Source organism: Hemitrygon akajei, chromosome 17 (assembly GCF_048418815.1).
Source record: "Hemitrygon akajei chromosome 17, sHemAka1.3, whole genome shotgun sequence".
In the NCBI taxonomy this organism is placed as follows: Eukaryota; Metazoa; Chordata; class Chondrichthyes; order Myliobatiformes; family Dasyatidae; genus Hemitrygon; species Hemitrygon akajei.
Window position 1 is genome coordinate 77,947,099 of NC_133140.1, and position 19,824 is coordinate 77,966,922.

The following is a 19,824-nucleotide window of genomic DNA, read 5'->3' on the forward strand; positions in this document are numbered from 1 at the left end:
TTCGCAAACATTGGACCTTAGACTTCTCCGGCAGACTCACAGTGATTCACGGACACGGGGCTCTGCCATTGGCTCTCAACCTCTGGACTTCTGAATGACCCTGAGGCTACAACCTTTGGCATCAATCCAGGACTCACCACTGATGACAAATGTGGACCCGTACTCCAGACCTCGAGCTCCGCACTGGCTAATGATGGAACCCTGAACACTGGGCCTCAAACTCTGGTCTCACCGACTCACATATCGAGGAGCCCCCCTTCCCCTCATGCTTGCTGGTCTGCTAGGCTGACATCCCACCACATTCACATCACTGGCCTTCAAACATGGAGCCTTAGACACCAACCTGACCTATAACTCTCCTCTCTGTCTCCCGAACCATATCTAGGAACCTAAAATATCCATGGAGTCTGATGCTGAGAATAACTTTCTCTTTCATTCTATATTTAATTACTTGAATTAAATTGTGCAGCTGGCATTGCTAAGTTTACAGTTTATATCTCTGAACTGAAGTTGCAGAACTTTTCACTAGCAGTTCAGTTACAATGCCATTGTGACCACAGTGTAACTCAATGTTAGGGTTAGGGTTGGGGTTGGGGTTAGCTATGATTGGATCCAACAGTTCAGGGAAGATTTACACTCTCCTAATGCAGAGTTTCAAGCAATTTCTTTCCTCCCACTGATGCTGCTCAACCTGCTGAGTTCACTACTCCGGGACATGCCCTCTTCTCATTAGTGCTAGTGTGATCACTCTGATCGAGCAGCATGTTCTTTTTAGATGTTGTATATTGTTGGATCCTCAGATTGTTGACAAGGCCCATTACTATCACTACTACCATCAGGGAGAAGGTACAGGAGCTTGAAGATACACACAACCAACGTTTTAGAAACAGCTTCTTCCCCCTTGCCATCAGATTTCTGAACGGTACATGAACCCATGAACATGACCTCTCTACTTTGCTCTCTTTTAACACTGCATATTTTTTATATTTCTGTTGTAAAATATTGTCATTTTCTGTGTGTTGCACTGTACTACTGGGGCAAAACAAAAAAATTCACAACAGATGTCAGTGACAATAACAAACACAGGAAAATCTACAGATGCTGGAAATCCAAAGCAACACACATTAAATGCAGGAGGATCTCAGCCGGCCAGGCAGCATCAATGGAAAAGAGTAAACTGTGGATGCTTTGGGCCCAGAGCCTTCATATGGTGATCATGAACCTGATTCTGATCACTTCCGCAGTTTGTTTCATCGCCAGATTTCACATCTGCTGTCTCTTGTGTCCTAGGTTTATATAGTAGTTGTTCTACAGAAGACTGCTAGTGCAATGGCTCTCCAAAGGTGATTTTCCCCTTGTTCTGAACCTCCGGGAACCATTTTCAATGCCCAGCACTATTCACGTACAGAGAATGATCTCAAACAACATCAGAGCAAAACACAAGAGATTCTGCAGATGCTGGAAATCTGGAGAAACGCACACATGGGCACCAAAGTAGCACAGCAGTTAGAGAGGCACTATTACAACTTGGGATGTCGGAGTTTGGAGTTCAATTCCAGTCGCTGTCTGTAAGGAGATTTTACTTCCACCCCATGACCACATGTGTTTCCTCTGGGTGCTCTGGTTTCCTCCCACATGCCAAAGACATGCTGGTTAGTAGCCTAATAGGTTATTGCAAATTGTCCTGAAATTACGCTGGAGTTAAGTAGGTGAGTTGCCGAGTGGTGCGGTTCGTTGGTCTGGAAGTGCTTATTCCACGTTATATCACCAAATAAATAAATGATATAATGCAGGCAGCATGAGTGGTGAGTAATTGATGCTTTGGGCCGAGACCCTTCACCAGTCCTGATGGCACGAAACACCAACTGTTTATTCCTTTCCATAGATGCAGCCTGACTTCCTGAGTTCCTACAGCATTTTGTGTAAGTTATCAGGGAAAATATTTGTTCCGCGTTTGCAGGTGATAGTCGTTAGAGATAAATCGAGTTGTTATCAAACAAGGTGCTGCTTAGAGAGAAGGGTCGCAGCCTGACTGTGGATTAGTTTCCTTACATGCCGAGTTCCTCCAGAATTTTGTGTTTGTTACTCCAGAAGGGGCTTTGCAATGAATGCAGGTAAATAGTGGCCCACCTTGACCATATCATTAAGACATTGGAGCAGAATTAGGCCATTCAGCCCATCGAGCTCACGCCATTCCATCATGACTGATTTATTATCCCTCTCAACCCCATTCTCCTGCAATCTCCCCATGACCTTTGATACCCTGACTAATCAAGAATTAATCAACCTCCGCTTTAAATATACCCAAATGATTCAGCCTCCACAGCCATCTATGGTGTTGAGTTCCACAGATTCACCATCCTCTGGTTAAAGAAATTTCTCCATTTAACCTCTTCATTTCAGGTAACTGATCTCACTGAGGCATCATTTTTTGTCCACCCTTTTAATGACAGTCAACTGGGTTTCGTGCTGCGTGAAACACACGAATGAAGCCTGAGTGAATGATAACTGAAAAAGCGTGGGATACCGTGCAAACAAAATTTCAACTCTGCGGCCTCCTGTACCTAATAAAGTGGCCACTGAGTGTAAGCTCGTAGGTTTCTGCTGCTGCAGCCCCATCTGTTTCAAGGTTTGACGTGTAATGCATTCTGCACACCACCGTTGTAACACATGATTATTTCAGTTACTGTCACCTTCCTGCCAGCTTTAACCAGTCTGCCCATTCTCCTCTGATCTCTGCCATTAACAGGGCACTTTTACCTACAGAACTGCCACCCATTGGATTTTTTTTTTTTTGGTTTTCACACCATTCTCTGTAAACAGTCTCGAGACTGCTGTGTGTGAAAATCCCAGGAGATCAACAGCTTCTGAGATACACAAACCACCCCGTCTGGCACCAAGAATCATTCCACAGTCAAAGTCACTTAGATCACATTTCTTCCCCATTCTGACGTTTGGTCTCAACCACAGCTGAACCTCTTGATGATATCTGTATGCTTTTAAACATTGAATTGCTACTACATGATTGGCTGATTACATACTTGCATTAATGAGCGGGTGTACAGGTTTATCTAATAAAGTGGCCTCTGAGTGTATATCTCTTTAGTTATCTAGCCAAAGAAAAAAGGAAGACAGATGTTTAACCATGCAGCTAACTGGCTGGATATGACAACAATCAGAACTAAAGGATCGGCGATTTTTCTTTATGAAAGGAAGGTTGGATATGAATAAAAAACAGATGATGTTACAGAAAAAAAGTGTAGCAGAATTTGTGTTGGTGTTTTGTTCAGCTGGCTTTGGTATGTCTCTCTTTATTTAGGAAGCGTGATTGATTTAGCTTCCTACAGAGAGTCACTCTAATTAATTAAATGCTGTCAGTGAATTTGCAGTTCGCTATCTCATGGAGAACGCCACAGATATGATGAAACAAAATCCAAGCAAAAGAGGGAGAAAAGATTAGAAAGGTATGAATCTGAGATGAGGTGAATTGGAGGAGACTGGGGGAGCTCATGTGGAGCACAGAAGCCAGATGGGCTGAACAGCCTGATGCCGGGCAAATCCCATGCAAGCCCATGCCTAGAAGACAGTTGAGACATGATCTGTCCTTGGCTGACTCACAAAAGCGGTGGCTGGAAAACAGCAGTCAACATTCACTACAGCAGGGGGTTAAAACTGTGTTAGTTTTACTGATTGACAAGGACAAGATAGTGTTGTCTTGTAAAGGTGATAGATTAAACTTCAAAATTGTGGTTGAGGTGTTTCTTTCAATACTGCTGAGCTCTTTAATGGCTGTTAACAGTTTGCTGTACTGTTAACCCCTTCTCTGCTGGAAGTATCTAAAAAATTGGCTGGCAGAAGTCTTTGTTTTTCAATATTTTTATTGATTTCTTACAAAAAAGAATACAGAGTACAGGAGGATGTATATCATATATGAATTACAATATATGTGAATCACACTTATAGTTTCATTTCATGTAAATTAAATTAAATCGTAATATTGAAAAGTAATAATTTTATCATTGTGCAAAAAAAATCTAAACCCACTACTGAGAAAAGCTGTTTGGTAAAGAAAGAAAAAGGAAAATAAAATCCTTATCATATAGTAAAACGTAATATTAACCAACATCTGTACTTGATAACAAATCAAAGATTTTGAAAGTAATTCAGAAAAGGTCTCCACAATGTTAAAAAGTCTTGATTCAGAAATTGAACAATGAATCTTCTCTAAATTTAAGCATGACATAACATCGCTTAGCCATTGAGCATGAGTAGGCAGAGCAACATCCTTCCACCTAAACAACAATGCCCTCCTAGCTATAAGAGAAACAAAAGCCAAAATGTGCAAATCAGGAGTCTCCAAGATAATATCTCTTCCTGGTTCGATCTTGGAACATTATGAAAATCTTCAAAGATGCACACTCAGGTTCAGATTTACTTAACATATGTACCATGAAAAATATACAGTGAAGTGAATGCCTTGCGTTAACAACCAACACGCCTAAAGATGTGCTGCCATATGTTCTGGTGCCAACACACCCTGCCCACAATGTTCTACCTAACAGCACAACACAAAACACCACTGAACGGCAGCAGCACAAATAACAACAACAAGAGCAAAGCAAGCCCCTTTCTGATGCTCGCAAACACACATGCACACAAGCATACTCTCTGTGGTGAACTACATATACCTGTCTGGACACGCCCCCTGCTGACTGCTCCTGTGGCCCCTCCCACTGACCGTGGCTCCTCCCACAGACCCCGGTATAAAGGCAATTGAGGCCTGAGCCCGGCCCTCAGTCTCCAGGGTGTAGTATGGTGGTCAATTATACTGCTTGTTCTTTCTTCCAGTCAATAAAAGCCGATATCTTGCCTTCATGTCTCAGAGAGAGTTATTGATGGTGCATCACTCTCTCAGGACAGGCCACCTCCAGGCCTTCAGTCCTTGGCTCTGGACTTCCAGACATTCACACATTGTGCCTCCAACCTCTAGTTCTGGCCCAGACTCACAGCTTGATGTTTGGACCTTTGCCTGCGATTTGCTGACTTCGGTCTTCAACCTTTTGGGCTTTCTACCTTCGGGCTTTCCGAGCTGTGGGCATAGACTTTCATCTGCAGGCACATGTAAAGAAAGTACTACTGCCTTGGAGAGAGTTTAAGGCTAGCAGATATAAGTATAAGATTGTCACTACTCACACAATAGGAAACATTTTTGGAAAACATTCTTACAAAGAGAGCATTGACATTGGTCTTACAATCATCATGGGTGTATCCCCACCTGCTATGGAGGAGCCACTGCACAGGATCGAAATAAGCTTCAGAAAGTCAGAAGGTTATAAACAGTCTATCTCCATCATGGGCACCAGCCTCCCTAGCATTCAGGATATCTTCAAGGAGCAATGCCTCAAAGTGGCAGCATCCATCATTAAGGGCCCCCACCACCCAGGAAATGCCCTCTTCTCATTGCTACCATCAGAAGGAGGTGCAGATGCCTGAAGGCACACACTCACCAATTCAGGAACAGATTCTTCCTCTCTTCCAGCAGATTTCCGAACAGACATTGAAACCCTGAACACTATCTGACTACTATTGTTTTACCTCTTCTTGAACTTAGCTAATTTAACTTTTAAAATATTGTGGTGAGCATGCTGACAGACAAGGAAAGCTTGTTTGACTCCGCAGCAGTTTTTATTGCGACAAACACGAAAACAGGCTGGACGTTTTGACCTGTGGAGAGAATCCACTCAGTCACATACAGATGGAGGAGGTGATTATTACACACCCTGGTTACTGTCAGGGAGACCCACAAACACAAATGGGAATGACTGTATAAACCAAGCTAAAATGTAACAATAAATGAACCAGAACATCCCTCTAGATGCCCACAAATGCAATTTAAAACAAGAACAATAAATAGCGCTGGGCACTAGGAATGTTGGAGCGCCCCCCCCCCCCACCCCGATGGGCCACACTGCCCACACTTGAGGGGTCAGCTGTTCCTGGCAACCCCAGAGTTCAGAACAAAGTCCAGGAATCCCAGTGATGGTCAATGCTGCCTCCTGGGATGCTGAGGGTGTCTGTACTACCCCGCGTGGGAGGCACTATCTGGTGAGGCAAGAGGCAGGACACCCGGTGAGTCACTTCCTTCCCTCACTCTCACTGTGGAGGGGGGGTGGCCAAGGGCTGATACGGTGCCAGCCGGTCCCGGTGCAGCACGATTGTCTTCCACCGCTTAGGCAACTGCACCAGGTACACGTTATCGGAGGTGCAGTCGAACACCTCTCCCGGCCCCTTCCAGCAGCTTCCAAGTTTGCGGGTTAGTCCTTTCTTCCAGGTGGGGCAGTAGACCCATCCTGGAGCCCCCACTATGTGCTGCTGCATTGACACCCTAGACTGGCAGCCTGTCTCCTGGCTGGCAAATGTCACAGCAGTGCACGAACGGCTCCACGTCCTGCCTGTACCCAGGCCAGTAGGAGTATTCACGCAGCCTGCTCAACGTCTTTGAGACCCCAAAATGGCCGTCCCTGACCACAGCACCATGGCCTGGAGCAACCAGGACACCAGCAGCTGCAGGAGGTGTCTGTCACTGTCAGAAAAAACTGCCACCGCCGGAACAGCAACCCGCCATGCATCGCCTTCATTCCCCACTGAGAGAACAGAGCTTTGGTCTCTGGGCCCAGAGCAGAGACCTCTGCCCACTCCGGCCGCTGTCCCATTCTCAGCCATCTCCTCCACCCAGGCCAGCACAGGATCACTCATCTGCTCGCTGAGTAGCTGTTGGCCAACGTTGGGGAGGTCTACCTCGCTGCCAGCTGCCTCCTGAAACGCTGCCACTGCCACTTGCCCTTTTCTGCTGTATTGCGTTGGGCCACTGCCTGCTCTGTTTTCTGTTCCAATCTGCTTTAAAGCACTCACGTTTCGCCTCCAGCTGGAAGCACTATTGAAGATACTGTGTGACAAAAAAGCGCTGCATGTTTGCTGCAGGCTAGGATGGAAACACATTTGCGCAGCATGCAAATCCAATAAAATGTCGCAACGGCAGTTGCATAGTTGTCAAAGCAGCAGGGTGGCATCCTAAAGATTTGGAGCGATGACTTGGAAGGATGCTGATGGAGGAATGGAAATACAATATTTTGAAATAAATAGCAACTGAAACTTCACTCACCATAACTCTGAACTGATTCCACAACCTCCGGACTCACTTTCTACAATTCATGCTCCCAGTGTAATTTATCTATCTAATGACCTATCGATCCATCTCTCCACCTGTCTCTTTATCTGTTCATTTATTAATGCCTCAAAATGGTGGCATCTATCATTAAGGACCCCCATCTCCAAGGACCACCTCATTTCTTCCATTAGGGAGAAGGTACAGAAGCCTGAATGACTCAGGAACAGCTTCTTCCCTTCCTTGATCAGATTTCTCAATTGACATTGAATCCCTGAACACTACCTCTCTACTTTTTTTTCTCTCTTTTTGCACTACTTAATTTAACTTCTAAAATATTGTGGCGAGTGTGATGACAGATGAAAAAAGCTTGTTTAACTCAACAGCCATTTTTATTGCAAGAAGCACAGAAAAACAGAGCGGGCACTATGACCCAGGGAGAGACTCTACTCAGTCACATACAGATAGTAGGTGATTATTACACATCCCGGTTACAGTCAGACCTCCAGCGTTCCCCACTGAAAGTAAAGGGCTTTGGTCTCTGGATCCAGGGCGGAGAACTCAACCCACTCCGGCTGCCGTCTGACGCTCAGACATCTCCTCACCCAGGCCAGCATGGGATCACTCATCTGCTCGCTGAGCTGCTGCTGGTCAATGGTGTGAAGTCTAGCTCACCGCCAGCTTTGTGTGAAGTGCCGCCAGCACTGCTGGCCCTTGGTTCTGCGAGGCTGCACTGTGCCGGCTGTTGTGAGTCCGGTGGTAGTTGCCTTGTGCCTGTCTGGTCCTGCTGGAGAGCTACGGCTTCAGCACTGATGTACGGTGTTGCCCCCAGCACATCCACACGAGACCCCAGCAGGACAGCATGTCCAGGCCAATGATGCAGGATCTCAGATTTTGCCGAGCTACACCTTGTGCTCCACTGTGTTTTTCTGTACTGCGATGCACAGCCGCCTCTTCCCTCTCGTTGCAGGTAGCCAGCTGGACTGCTGAGGAATGCAGAAAATTGTTCTGCATTCTCCGCCTTGGCCAGCAATGACGGTGATGTCAGGCGAAGGCGCTCCAGCATCAGTGCATTTACGAAGGCGTGGAGGGCAAGCTCTTCCTGGGCCATGGGAGGGAACGGGGGGCAGCCATGCCGAGCACAGTGGCGGAGATCTGCTGCTAATGCCCCCAGGTTTTCTCCGACATGGCACTGTCTGCTGTCCAGTTCTTCCCTCATTGCTTCCTCCAGTGGCCTCTGTCGAAAACCCCACTCCAACACTGTTACAAGGGCCCTGTAATCACGCTGCTCAGCTGGAATTAGGTCAAGGAGGGCTCGCAGGGCAACTCCATCCAGCACCAGGGCAGGGTGCTACGCCGTCTCGGTGTGGCTCCTCCTGTTGCGCCATGCAGCAAGTTTGATTTGTGCCAGGTAAGGCTCCAGGCGGCTGGTACCATTATATCTGGGAAACTTCAGGGTAGACAATGTAGCATGAATTGCTGAGGCCCATTGGTCTTCCTCTTGCATCAGTGGTGCGTGCCGTGTGGCCTGTCCTCCCGTGGCTGGGTTCCCTGGTGTGGGCCACAAGGAGGGTGGTGATGTGCTCCGCCATGCCCCCGGGTTGGGCAGCCTGGGTACACTCACCCCGTTGGGGTCTCCTGGGAAGGCACGGTGCGCCACTCCCAGGTTCTAACTCTGGGTCAGCCTTCCGGCTTTGGGAGCCTGGTCTGGGTGCGGGGGAGGAATACTGCTCAGTCCCTCGACTTATTCCCCCGGTCCTAAGGTGCTCCATCTGACGTCACAGCTCTTTAAACTCATCGCCAATTTTTAATCCCACTTCTGACACCAATGTGGCGAGCATTCGCTCCATGATGACAGACAGATGAGAAAAGCTCGTTTGACTCAACAGCCATTTTTATTATGACAAGCACAGATACAGACCGCTAAGATCTGGGGAGACTCAGTCACATACAGATTATTACACACCCTGGTTACAGTCAGGGTGACCCACAAACACTCAAGCAAATAACTGTAAAACCTGAGCAAAAATGTAACAAGAAATGAACTTAAACATCCCACTATAATCCCATGAGTATTTTTTAAAACAAGACCAATAAATAGCGTTGGCCTCTAGGAATGCTGGAGTGGGTTGTCGACCATGCCCTCAGAGCGTAATTTAGAGTTTTTATCTATTGCAATGTACTGCTGCTGCAAAACAGATTTCCCAACATATGCCAGCGATAGTAAACCTGATTCTGATTCATATAGCACAGAAACAGGCCCTTCAGCCCAAATGGTCAATGTCTACCTGGAGACCCTATCTAAGCTAGGTCCATTTTCCTCTGTTTAGCCAGTTAACCTCTAAACCTCTCTTGTCCATGTACCTGTCCGGTACGGAATTTGTCGCCAGCAGGCTGAGAAGAGTAACGTATATGGGGAACTTCTTGGTGTGGCAGCTGCTCTGCAGGTGACCCCAAGAAGATGGAGAGGGTTGTGAACACGGCTCAGTGCATTACAGGATCAGCCTCACCTCTGAGGATTCACCTCCACAATTGCAGCTGTCTCCAGTGAAGCAGCCCACATAATCGAAGAGTCCGCCGATCCCTGATGACGAAATACCTGGATGGCAAGCTAAACAACATTTTCCACTGTACCTCGGATCATGTGACAATAATAAACCAACTTACAATTTAATCAATCCTGGGCAGAACACTGTGACCATTCACATTATGACTGCCCCTCGAGATTTCATAAACATCCCAGAAGTGCTATGTTGGCAGAGCCCTCAGTATTGTCAAAGACCCCTCCCATTCATCCCACAATCTGCGTGACCTCCTACTCTCATGCAGACGGTACCACAGTATAAGAACAATGTCTGCGAGGCTGGGCAGTAGCTTCTTCCTCCAGGCTACGAGACTTGCCACCAGGGTGGTCATATGAGCAGCTGGTGCATATCACAAGTCCTGGTTATGCGACCACTGACGTCAGGCGGACAATCTCTGAAGAGTATTGATAATGGCTGGGGTCTCCCTTCTTAAAGACACAGTCCAGAAGATGGAAATGGTAGAAACATTGCCAAGAGCAATCGTGACCATGGAAAGACCACGATCTCTAACGTCATAACAATATGGCACGTAACGAACGGACGAATGAGCCACCACCACACATTATTTATGACAGCACCAGTAACATTATACTGTTGTATATTTAACTGTGTCATATATGCACTTCATGTCAACTTGTACATCTACAGAATTGTTTATTAGCTGTTAATATTATTTCATGTGCTCTGATATATGTGCTGTGTTTTGCACCTTGGTCCCAGAGGAATGTTGTTTTGTTTAGCTGTATACTGTTGAATGACAATAGAGTTGAATTTGATCTATAAAGCCTCTGACGTTTCACCTAAACAGAGTCATCCTATTCAGTGTTCAGGAATGATGAGTCTATTTCACTACCTGCACGTGAGTAGGTTTTTGTGATCTCAGCTTGTAAACTGGAGCCGTCAACAGCATAGCATTCCGTCCCCACTGCACAGCGTGTTTGTTCATTCATTACCTGCTGCATCGTACAACAGGGGTGATCACAGTCTTTCCATGACTGTGACTGTTCCTGGCGTTCCGTCACCACTGCATCTCCGTTGTGGGTCTGGAAACCATGACTCAAAGTGAAAGAGGCACAAGAAACTGCAGATGCTGAGATCTGGAGCAAAACAAAAACTGCTGGAAGAACTCTGGGTCAAAGTCAAAGTTGGGTCCCACGTCATCGGGTTTCTAAACAATGTTTCCCTACGACAACCCGGCTCCTGGACTGGAATGGATGGCCTCACTTGGCTCAGTGTTGAACTGTCTCCACAGCCAATAGATTCACTTTCTGCCTTTGTTATGCAAGGATTCTATTGCGTTTCTTTACTTTTCTGTGAGTGCTTGCAAGAAAATGAATCTCAAGGTTGTGTATGAAATACATACTTTGTTAATCAATTAACTTTGAACTTTATTATTAAGCAGTGCAAAATTACATGCATGCACAGGTGCAAGGAAAAACTTACTTGCAGCAGCATCACAGGTATATGGAGCATCGGAGACACGACACTAACAAGAAAAACATAAATTATACCCGATGTTCACTTGAAAACGCAATTAAAACAAAAAGCTGTCTATTTTGGTGCAAGTAGGCCGGCCAGCGACGTAATGCTATCCGCACCGGACTTCAGGTCGAGACGTCCCAGGTTTGAATCTGACTGGCTCCTAGCACGTCTTCCATCCATGCTGGGCTGGGTGATGAGCTAGCAACCCGGCCTCGTAAAACAGACAAACGCTAAAGGAACGGCAAGGTTGCTGGCTGATGCGCCAGAGAGCGTAGAAGGGTTTCGTCGGTTGTTTCAGGAACTGAATAGTTGTAGGTACTGGTGTTGGTATCGGTTTATTATTGTCACATGTATCAAGATACAGTGAGAAGTTTGTCCTGCATGTTGTTTATACAGATAAAATCATTACACACTGCATTGAGGTAGAACAAGGAAAAACACGAAAATGCAAAATAAAGTGTAAAAGCTGCAGAGGAAGTGCAGCGCTTGAGAACACCTGTTGTGGGGTGGGGGGGGGGGGGGGCGGGTGCTCCGAGAGGAATCATTAGTATTTCAGGTCAAAGCTCTGCACTAGGGTGGAGGTAAACTTGCTCAAAGTCAGCCTGCTTGAAGAGGCTTAGCAGTGGAGTAATAAAATTGAGATACAAGAGATGCTGGAATCTGCAGCGGACGACAAACTGCTGGATGAATGTGGTAGGTCAAGCATCATCTGTAAGTTTTAGGACTAATTTAAAAGCAAAGGACCTCACGGGGACTTCAATATTGTTTAATGTCATTTCCTGTGCTCAAGTGTAAAAGAGAACAAAATAATTTTTACTTCAGATCCAATACAACACAAAAAAAACCACAAATAAAGAACACTATAATAATAATAATAACACAATAAGTATAAATACATACAGTAGGATAGTTTATATAAATAGATTGATTGCGAGCCCATAATCTGTTGCTAGGCACAGGAGTGTCTGTACATAATGTGACTAACAGGAAATGATAAAGTAGTGGTGGTTGGAGGTGGAGGGGCGGTTAGTGGGTGGAGGTGTTGATCAGCCTTACTGCTTGGGAAAGTAACTGCTTTGAGAATGGTGCTCCAGGCATGGATTCTTTGCAGCCTCCTCCCCGATGGGAGTGGGACAAACTCCCATCTGGGAGCAGGTAGCACAGTAGCACAGTGGTCAGAACAATGCTTTACTGTACCAGCTACCTGCGTTCAATTCCTGGTGCTGCCTGGCAGGAGTTTATACCTTCTCCCCGTGACCACGTTGGTTTCCTTCCACAGTCCAAAGTCGTACCGGTCGGTAGGTTAATTGGTCATTATAGATTATCATATGATTGTTGTTTGTCGTTCCTCTCTGTGCCTCCTGGTATGTCCTTGTCGCTTGTATAGCATTTGTTGGTTTTTATGAGGGTGAGTTGCTAGCTCAACGCACAACCCAGCATGGGGTGCACTGTATATAAATATATAAATAAACAGTCCTGCTGAAAGGTTTCGGCCCAAAACATCAACTGTACTCTTTTCCATAGGCGCTACCTGGCCTGCTGAGTTCCTCCAGCATTTTGTGCATCTTACTCGGACTCCAAGCATCTGCAGATTTTCTCCATTAGCAGGGTAGGTTTTAAAACTGCAAGAGATTTAATTTTAACCCAGCACTCGGCAACCATGCCAATGCTACAAAGTGTAAATTCAGCTCATGCTGGGTGAATAGATTATGAGTTATTTGCATTACATTATATGTAACTCATCTGAGTCCTTCAAAAGGCATCGTTATTACCTGCTAATAGGGCTGGGCCAGCCATGATTACTCAGTGGAGTGAGGTCACTTGTCCAAGTATTTATGTGAGATTGGTTGCTGTGAGAGGGATCTGGAGTCATTAAGCATTATAGATTATGCCATTGAAGGCGGCTGTGGAATTTTCTAACTTTATTGAATTCTGAAAGAGATCATGATCAGAGGCCCCTCCAAGCTGATGGCTTTGAATGTTAAAATCGATTGAGAATTGGAATTTGATCATGAAAGACGCCTTTCTGAACATCTTTCTGAATTTCTTCAAGGGAAGGAAATGGCATAAGTGACGCAACGTAGTTGTAAGACTCCCTGATCAAATTCCCTGTTAAATGATTAGAACCGGCTGAGCGTCCGTGACTGAGCTCCTCTTCCAAAGCACAAGATGTTTTGAGACACGTAATAATTTTTTGGAATTGCTGGGGAAATATTGTGTTAATTGCAATAACTTAATGAAATCTGTTGTAAATGCTCTTGCCTTTTGTCAATAACTCTGTTTTGCAGTTTGTAACCTGAGACGGTGGGAGTGAGATTCCACCTGACAACTTTCAGGAGTAATTGATAATTAGTTTACTATTGCCATGCACTAAGATGCAGTGAAACATTTTTGTTTGCTCACCAGTCAGACATACCATTCCTTACCTAAGTACAGTATTGAGGAATTACAAGAAAATACTAAAAGGTGTGGTGGAGTGGAGGGGTGAGGATATGACTCTACCAGAGGAGGTGTAAGGTGTTTCTTCCCTCCACTAGCCTGGACGTCACTCTCAGGCAAGGTGTAGCACTTGCATAGCCCCCGATCAGGGTCACATGAAGTCATGGGCACAGGTGGAGGATAGCTGGTTCAAATCCCAAGTCCTGGTTATCTGACCACTGACGCCAGGCAGACAATCTCTGAGGAGTATTGATAATGGCTGGGGTCACCTGTCTTGTGAAGACACTGCCCAGGAGAAGGCAATGGCAAACCACTTCTGCAGGAAAATTTGCCAAGAACAATCATAGTCCTGGAAAGACCATGATCACCTATGTCATACGACACGGCAACTAATGATAATACTAAATAAATAATACTGAGAAATAATACTAAAAAAATTATACTGTGTTGGTGTGTGGCCAAGTGGTTAAGGCTTTGGGTTGGCGATCTGAAGGTCATTAGTTTGAGCCTCAGCCGAGGCAGTGAGTGTGTCCTTGAGCAAGGCACTTAACCACACACTGCTCTTGCACATTTATAGTCCAGTGGCAGCGGTTGGTGCAGTATGGACAAGACAAGACAAGGCTGAGTCCTTGAATATGAGTCTGTAGATTGAGGGACCAAATCAGAGATGAGATGAGTAAAGCTATCCATGCTGCTTCAGGAGCAGGGTAATAACTGTTTCTGAACCTGGTGGTGTGGGGCTTCCTGCCTGATGGACAGCATGGCCTGGTTTTCATGTTAGACTGGGCTATGTTTGCAGGGATGAACAGGAACTTGATCTTGAGGTAGCACATCAGCAATGGTGGCACTAAATGATGGAGAAGACAAGGGCCAAATGCCCACTCTTCCTCTATTTTCTGAATTTCAATGTATCTGTTTCTGATCCTCATATGCTGCAGAGAGGTGGAGTCACACAAATCAATGAGCAGTGATCTGATAAATCCTCACCTACCAGAATTCCCAGATATATCAGTGTTGGGATGCTCCATTCACGTAGATGGAGAGAAATGAGACAACAGCATTCTGCCCAGCCTTGTTCACCCTTTGTGATCAGGTGGACCTTGGATCAGTGTTAATGTGATCCTGGTTTATGCCAGACAAATAAAGGGTTTGTTAACAAAAAAACACAAAATCAACACGAGTGAATCAAATGAGGGTTTGTTAATCTTGTCCACTTTGTTCTGATTATTATGGACATCGGTGAGACCGTACCTGGAATGTTGTGTGCAGTTCTGGTTTGCTGGCTGTAGGGAGGATGTGATTAAGCTGGAGAGAATGCTGAAAAGTTTCATAAGGATGCTGCTGAGTTACAAGACTTGAGTTCCAAGGAGAGACTGGATAGCTTGAAACTGTTTTCCCTGGAGTGATGGAGCCCCAGGTGTGACATCAGTAGAGATATATAAATATAATGAGGGGAGAACAGGAGGTTGCAAAATAATAGTCTCTTTCCCAAGGTAGGAGAATTTAAAACAAGAGGAGATAGGTTTAATGTGACAGGGGAAGGATGTAAAGGGGACCTCAAGGCAAGTTTTTCCACCATAGAGTGGTTAGTATATGGAAGGAGCCGATGGACACAGTGGTAGAAACAGGTACACACAATTACAATATTAAGAAGTCAGTTGTGCAGGATAACAAACATGGGCAAATGGATGAGCTAGGATGGGACATCTTGGTCAGCATAAAGCCATTGGGGCTGACTGGACTGTTTCTATTCTGCATGACTCTGTACTCAACTTGGTGCTACTTTAACTTACAGGAGTTAGAGAATCTGGCTTGCATCATAGAACCAATCTGGTAACAGGACTTGTCAAGGTTCCAAATGGTAGACGGGTATTGAGGCCAAGTTGAGTTGGCCAATTAGATTTAAAATCGGAATCAAGAACAGAGTCAGATTCATTATTATTGACTCAAGAAATGAAGTTTCTTGCATTGTGGCAACAGTACAGTGCAAATGTATAAACAGATCTATAAATTACAAAAACAATGTGTAATAAAGGAATAATGAGGCTTGGTGATAGGAGGCAGAGGAACTAGTTGAAGGATAGTTTTCAGTTTGGAAAGGTAGACAGTGGTGTACTACCGAGATAAGCATTGGGTCCCTTGTTAAAATCTAAAATATACAAACAAATAATTAATTATTAATCCGCAAAGTAGATGGCAATTAAACAATCTAATCCAGTGCCATTTACAGTACTGTGCAAAAGTTTTAGGCACATATAAACAGCTAGGGTGGCTGATGACTTTTGCACAGTACTGTATTTGTCAATGTGGAGTGGAGAGCAGGTTTGTAAATAGACCGTAAACCATAAGACATAGGAACAGAATTAGGCTATTTGACCCATGGAGTCTGCTCCACCAATCAGTCATGGCTGATCCTTTTTATTCCCCTCCCCAGCCTCACTCCCCGGCCTTCTCCCCATAATCTTTGATGCCATGGCCAATCAAGAACCTATCAATCTCTGCCTTAAATACACCCAACAAGCTGGCCTCCACAGCTGCCTGTGGTAATAAATTCTACAAATTTACTACCCTCCTGCTAAAGAAATTTCTCCACATCTCTGTTTTAAATGGATGCCCCCTTTTTCCCTGTTGTCCTAGATTTACCCCATCATGGGAAACATCTTATCCACACCTACTCTGTATAGGCCTTTCAACATTCAAAAGATTTCAGTGAGATCCCCCTTATCCTTCTAAATTTCAGTGAGTACAATCCAGAGTTATTAGACGTTCCTCATATGATAACCCTTTCAGTCCTGGAATCATCCTTGTGAGCTTCCTCTGAACTTTCTCCAATACCAGCATATCTTTTTTTAGATAAGAAGCCCTAAACTGTTCACAATACTCAAGGGGAGGCCTCACCAGGGCCTTATAAAGCCTCAGCATCACATCCCTGCTCTTGTATCCTAGACCTCTTGAAATGAATGCTAACATTGCATTTGTCTTCCTCACCACCAACTCAACCTACAAGTTAACATTTAGGTTGTTCTGCACAAGGATTCCCATGTCTCTTGGCATCTCAGATTTTTGGATTTTCTCTCCATCTAGAAAATAGTCTGCACATTTATTTCTTCTATTAAAGTGCATGACCACGTATTTTCCAACATTGTATTTCATTTGCCACTTTCTTGCTCATTCTCCAAATCTGTCCAAGTCCTTCTGCAGCCTACCTGTTTCCTCAACACTACATGCTCCTTCTCCAATCTTGTTATCATCTGCAAACTTGGCAATAAAGCCATCTATTCCATCATCTAAATCATTGATATACAGCATAAGAAGAAGTAGTCCCAACACCAACCACTGCAGAACACCACTAGACACTGGCAGCCATCCAGAAAAGGATCATTTTATTCCCTCTCACTGCCTCCTATCAATCAACCAATGCTCTAACCATGCTAGTAACTTTCCCCTAAAATCAAGGGCTCTTCATTTGGTAAACAGCCTGATGTGTGGTTCCTTGTCAAGGGCCTTCTGAAAATTCCAAGTATACAACATCCACTACGTCTCCTTTATCTATCCCGCTTGCAATCTCCTTAACGAATTCCAACAGGTTCATCAGGCAAGAGTTTCCCTTAAGGAAACCATGTTGGCCTTGTCCTGCATCACCAAGTACTCCATAATCTTATCCTTAATAATTGATTCTCACATCTTCCCAACCACTGAGGTCAGGATAACTGGTCTTTAATTTCTTTCTGTTGCCTCCCTCCTTTCTTAAAGAGTGGAGTGACATTTGCAATTTTCCAGTCCTTCGGAAGCATGACAGAGGCCAATGATTCTTGAAATTTCAATACTAATGCCTCCACAATCTCAACTGCTACATTCTTCAGAATCCTAGGGTGCCGTTCATCTGATCCAGGTGACTTATGTACCCTTAGGTTTTTCAGTTTTTTGAGCACCTTCTCTCTTGTAATAGTAACTGCACTCACTTCTCTTCCCTCATACCCTTGAATAGCTACCACACTGCTAATGTCTTCCAAAGTGAATACAGATGCAAAATACATACTTAGTTCATCTGCCATCTCTTGGTTTCCTGTTATTATTTCTCTGGATTCATTTTCTAGCAGACCTATATCCACTCTCATCTCGCTTTTATTTTTTATACACTTGAAAAAAGCTTTTTCTATCCACCTTGATATTGTTTGTTAGCTTGCTTTCATATTTAATCTTTTACCTCCTAATGATTCTTTTAGTTGCTTTCTGTAGGTTTCTAAAAATTTCCCAATCCTCTGTATTCCTACTAGTTTTTGCTTTGTTGTATGCCCTCTCTTTTGCTTTTACATTAGTTTTGACTTCCCTTCTCAGCCACGGTTGATTAATTTTGCTGTTTGAGTATTTCTTTGTTTTTGGAATAATTCTATTCTGCACCTTCCTCATTTTCCCCAGAAACTCACGCCATTGCTGCTCTGCTGTCAACCCTGCCAGCATCTCCTTCCAATTTACTTTGGCCAACTCCTTTCTCATGCCACTGTAATTTCCTTTACTCCACTGCTACATCAGACTTTGGTTTCTCCCTTTCAAATTTCAAGTTGAATTCAATCACATTGTGATTACTGCCTCCTAAATAATCCTGTACCTTAAGCTCCCTAATTGCCTTTGGTTTATTACATAATACCCAGTCCAGTATAGCTGATCCATAGTAGGTTCAATGACAAGCCATCTCATAGGCATTCAACAAATTCACTCTCTTGGGATCCATTCCCTACCTGATTTACTCTATCTACCTGCATATTAATATCTCTCACGACTATCATAATATTGCCCTTTTGACACTGTTTTTCTATTTCCATTTGTAATCTATAGTCCATATTCCAGCTACTATTTGGAGACCTGTATATAAATGTGATCAGGGGTATTTTTATCCTTGCTATTTCTTAACTCAACTCACAAGGATTCAACATCTTCCAATCCTATGTCACACCTTTCTAATGATTTGATGCCATTCTTTACCAGCTGAGCCATGCCACCTCCTCTGCCTACCTTCCTATCCCTCTAATACAATGTGTAACCTTGGACATTCAACTCCTAACTACAACCATCCTTCAGCCACAATTCAGTGATGACCACAATATCATACCCGACAATCTGTAAAAGTGCAACAAGATCATCCACCTTATTTCTTATGCTCCATGCATTGAGATGTCACACTTTGAGTATTGTATTTGCTACCCTTTTTGATTCTGCAAGCCAAATGCACTAACATTCATCCTGCTGGCTGCAATGTTGTCCTACCATCTGCTTGCCCTTCTGCCCCGAACAATGGATGTTAGGAAAGACGAGGATGGAGCGCCATGGGTGGGGTGTGGGACAGATGACAGAGAATGAGGGCTGGGGTTGGAGCTGGCACAGGTGCAGACACACCCAGCCCTGAGACACCAGGCAAGGTCATTTGATTCCAAACAACTGCTTATTGATCATTACAGAATGTCTTTCTGGTGCTTACTGCTCCCTCTCTTTGCCCTTCCCCTTTTCCCAGCCATGATTCTTCTCTCCCTGCAATCTTCCTACTCTCAGTCCACAATAGAGACCCGTATCAGTATCAAGTTTATCACTCACAGATGTCATGAATTTTTTTTTGCGGCAGTAGTGGAGTGCATTACATACAATTACTATAATAGTGTGCAAATATCTAAGGCGTCCTAGCTATAAGACCATAAGGTATAGGAGCAGATTAGGCCATTCAGCTCATGTCAACAAATACACTCAAAATCTTCTACAGTGGTACCGTAGAGAGCATTCTGACAGGCTGCATCACCGTCTGGTATGGAGCGGCTACTGCACAGGACCGAAAGAAGCTGCAGAATGTTGTAAATCTAGTCAGCTCCATCTTGAGTACTAGCCTACAAAGTACCCAGGACATCTTTAGGGAGCGGTGTCTCAGAAAGGCAGCGTCCATTATTGAGGACCTCCAGCACCCAGGGCATGCTCTTTTCTCACTGCTACCATCAGGTAGGAGGTACTGAAACCTGAAGGCACACACTCAGTGATTCAGGAACAGCTTTTTCCCCTCTGCCATTCAATTCCTATATGGACATTGAAGCTTTGGACTCTACCTCACTTTTTTTAACATACAGTATTTCTGTTTTTGCACATTTTTAAAATTCTATTCAATATATGTAA

At 44.5% G+C, this 19,824-nt stretch overlaps 1 protein-coding gene across 5 annotated transcripts in view; it reads left to right on the forward strand.

The window, feature by feature from the left end:
• The window catches only part of LOC140740853 (uncharacterized), a 104,720-nt gene that overhangs the window by 12,470 nt on the left and 72,426 nt on the right, over nt 1–19,824 (forward strand). Inside the window, exon 1 of one of the 5 annotated variants that reach the window (XR_012101948.1) lies at nt 12,757–12,841. The exons of the other annotated variants lie outside the window; for them this stretch is intronic. The gene's annotated coding sequence lies outside the window, so the exon portion shown is untranslated. Of the gene's footprint in view, nt 1–12,756; nt 12,842–19,824 lie in introns of those variants that run through there. 5 annotated transcript variants of the gene reach the window in all.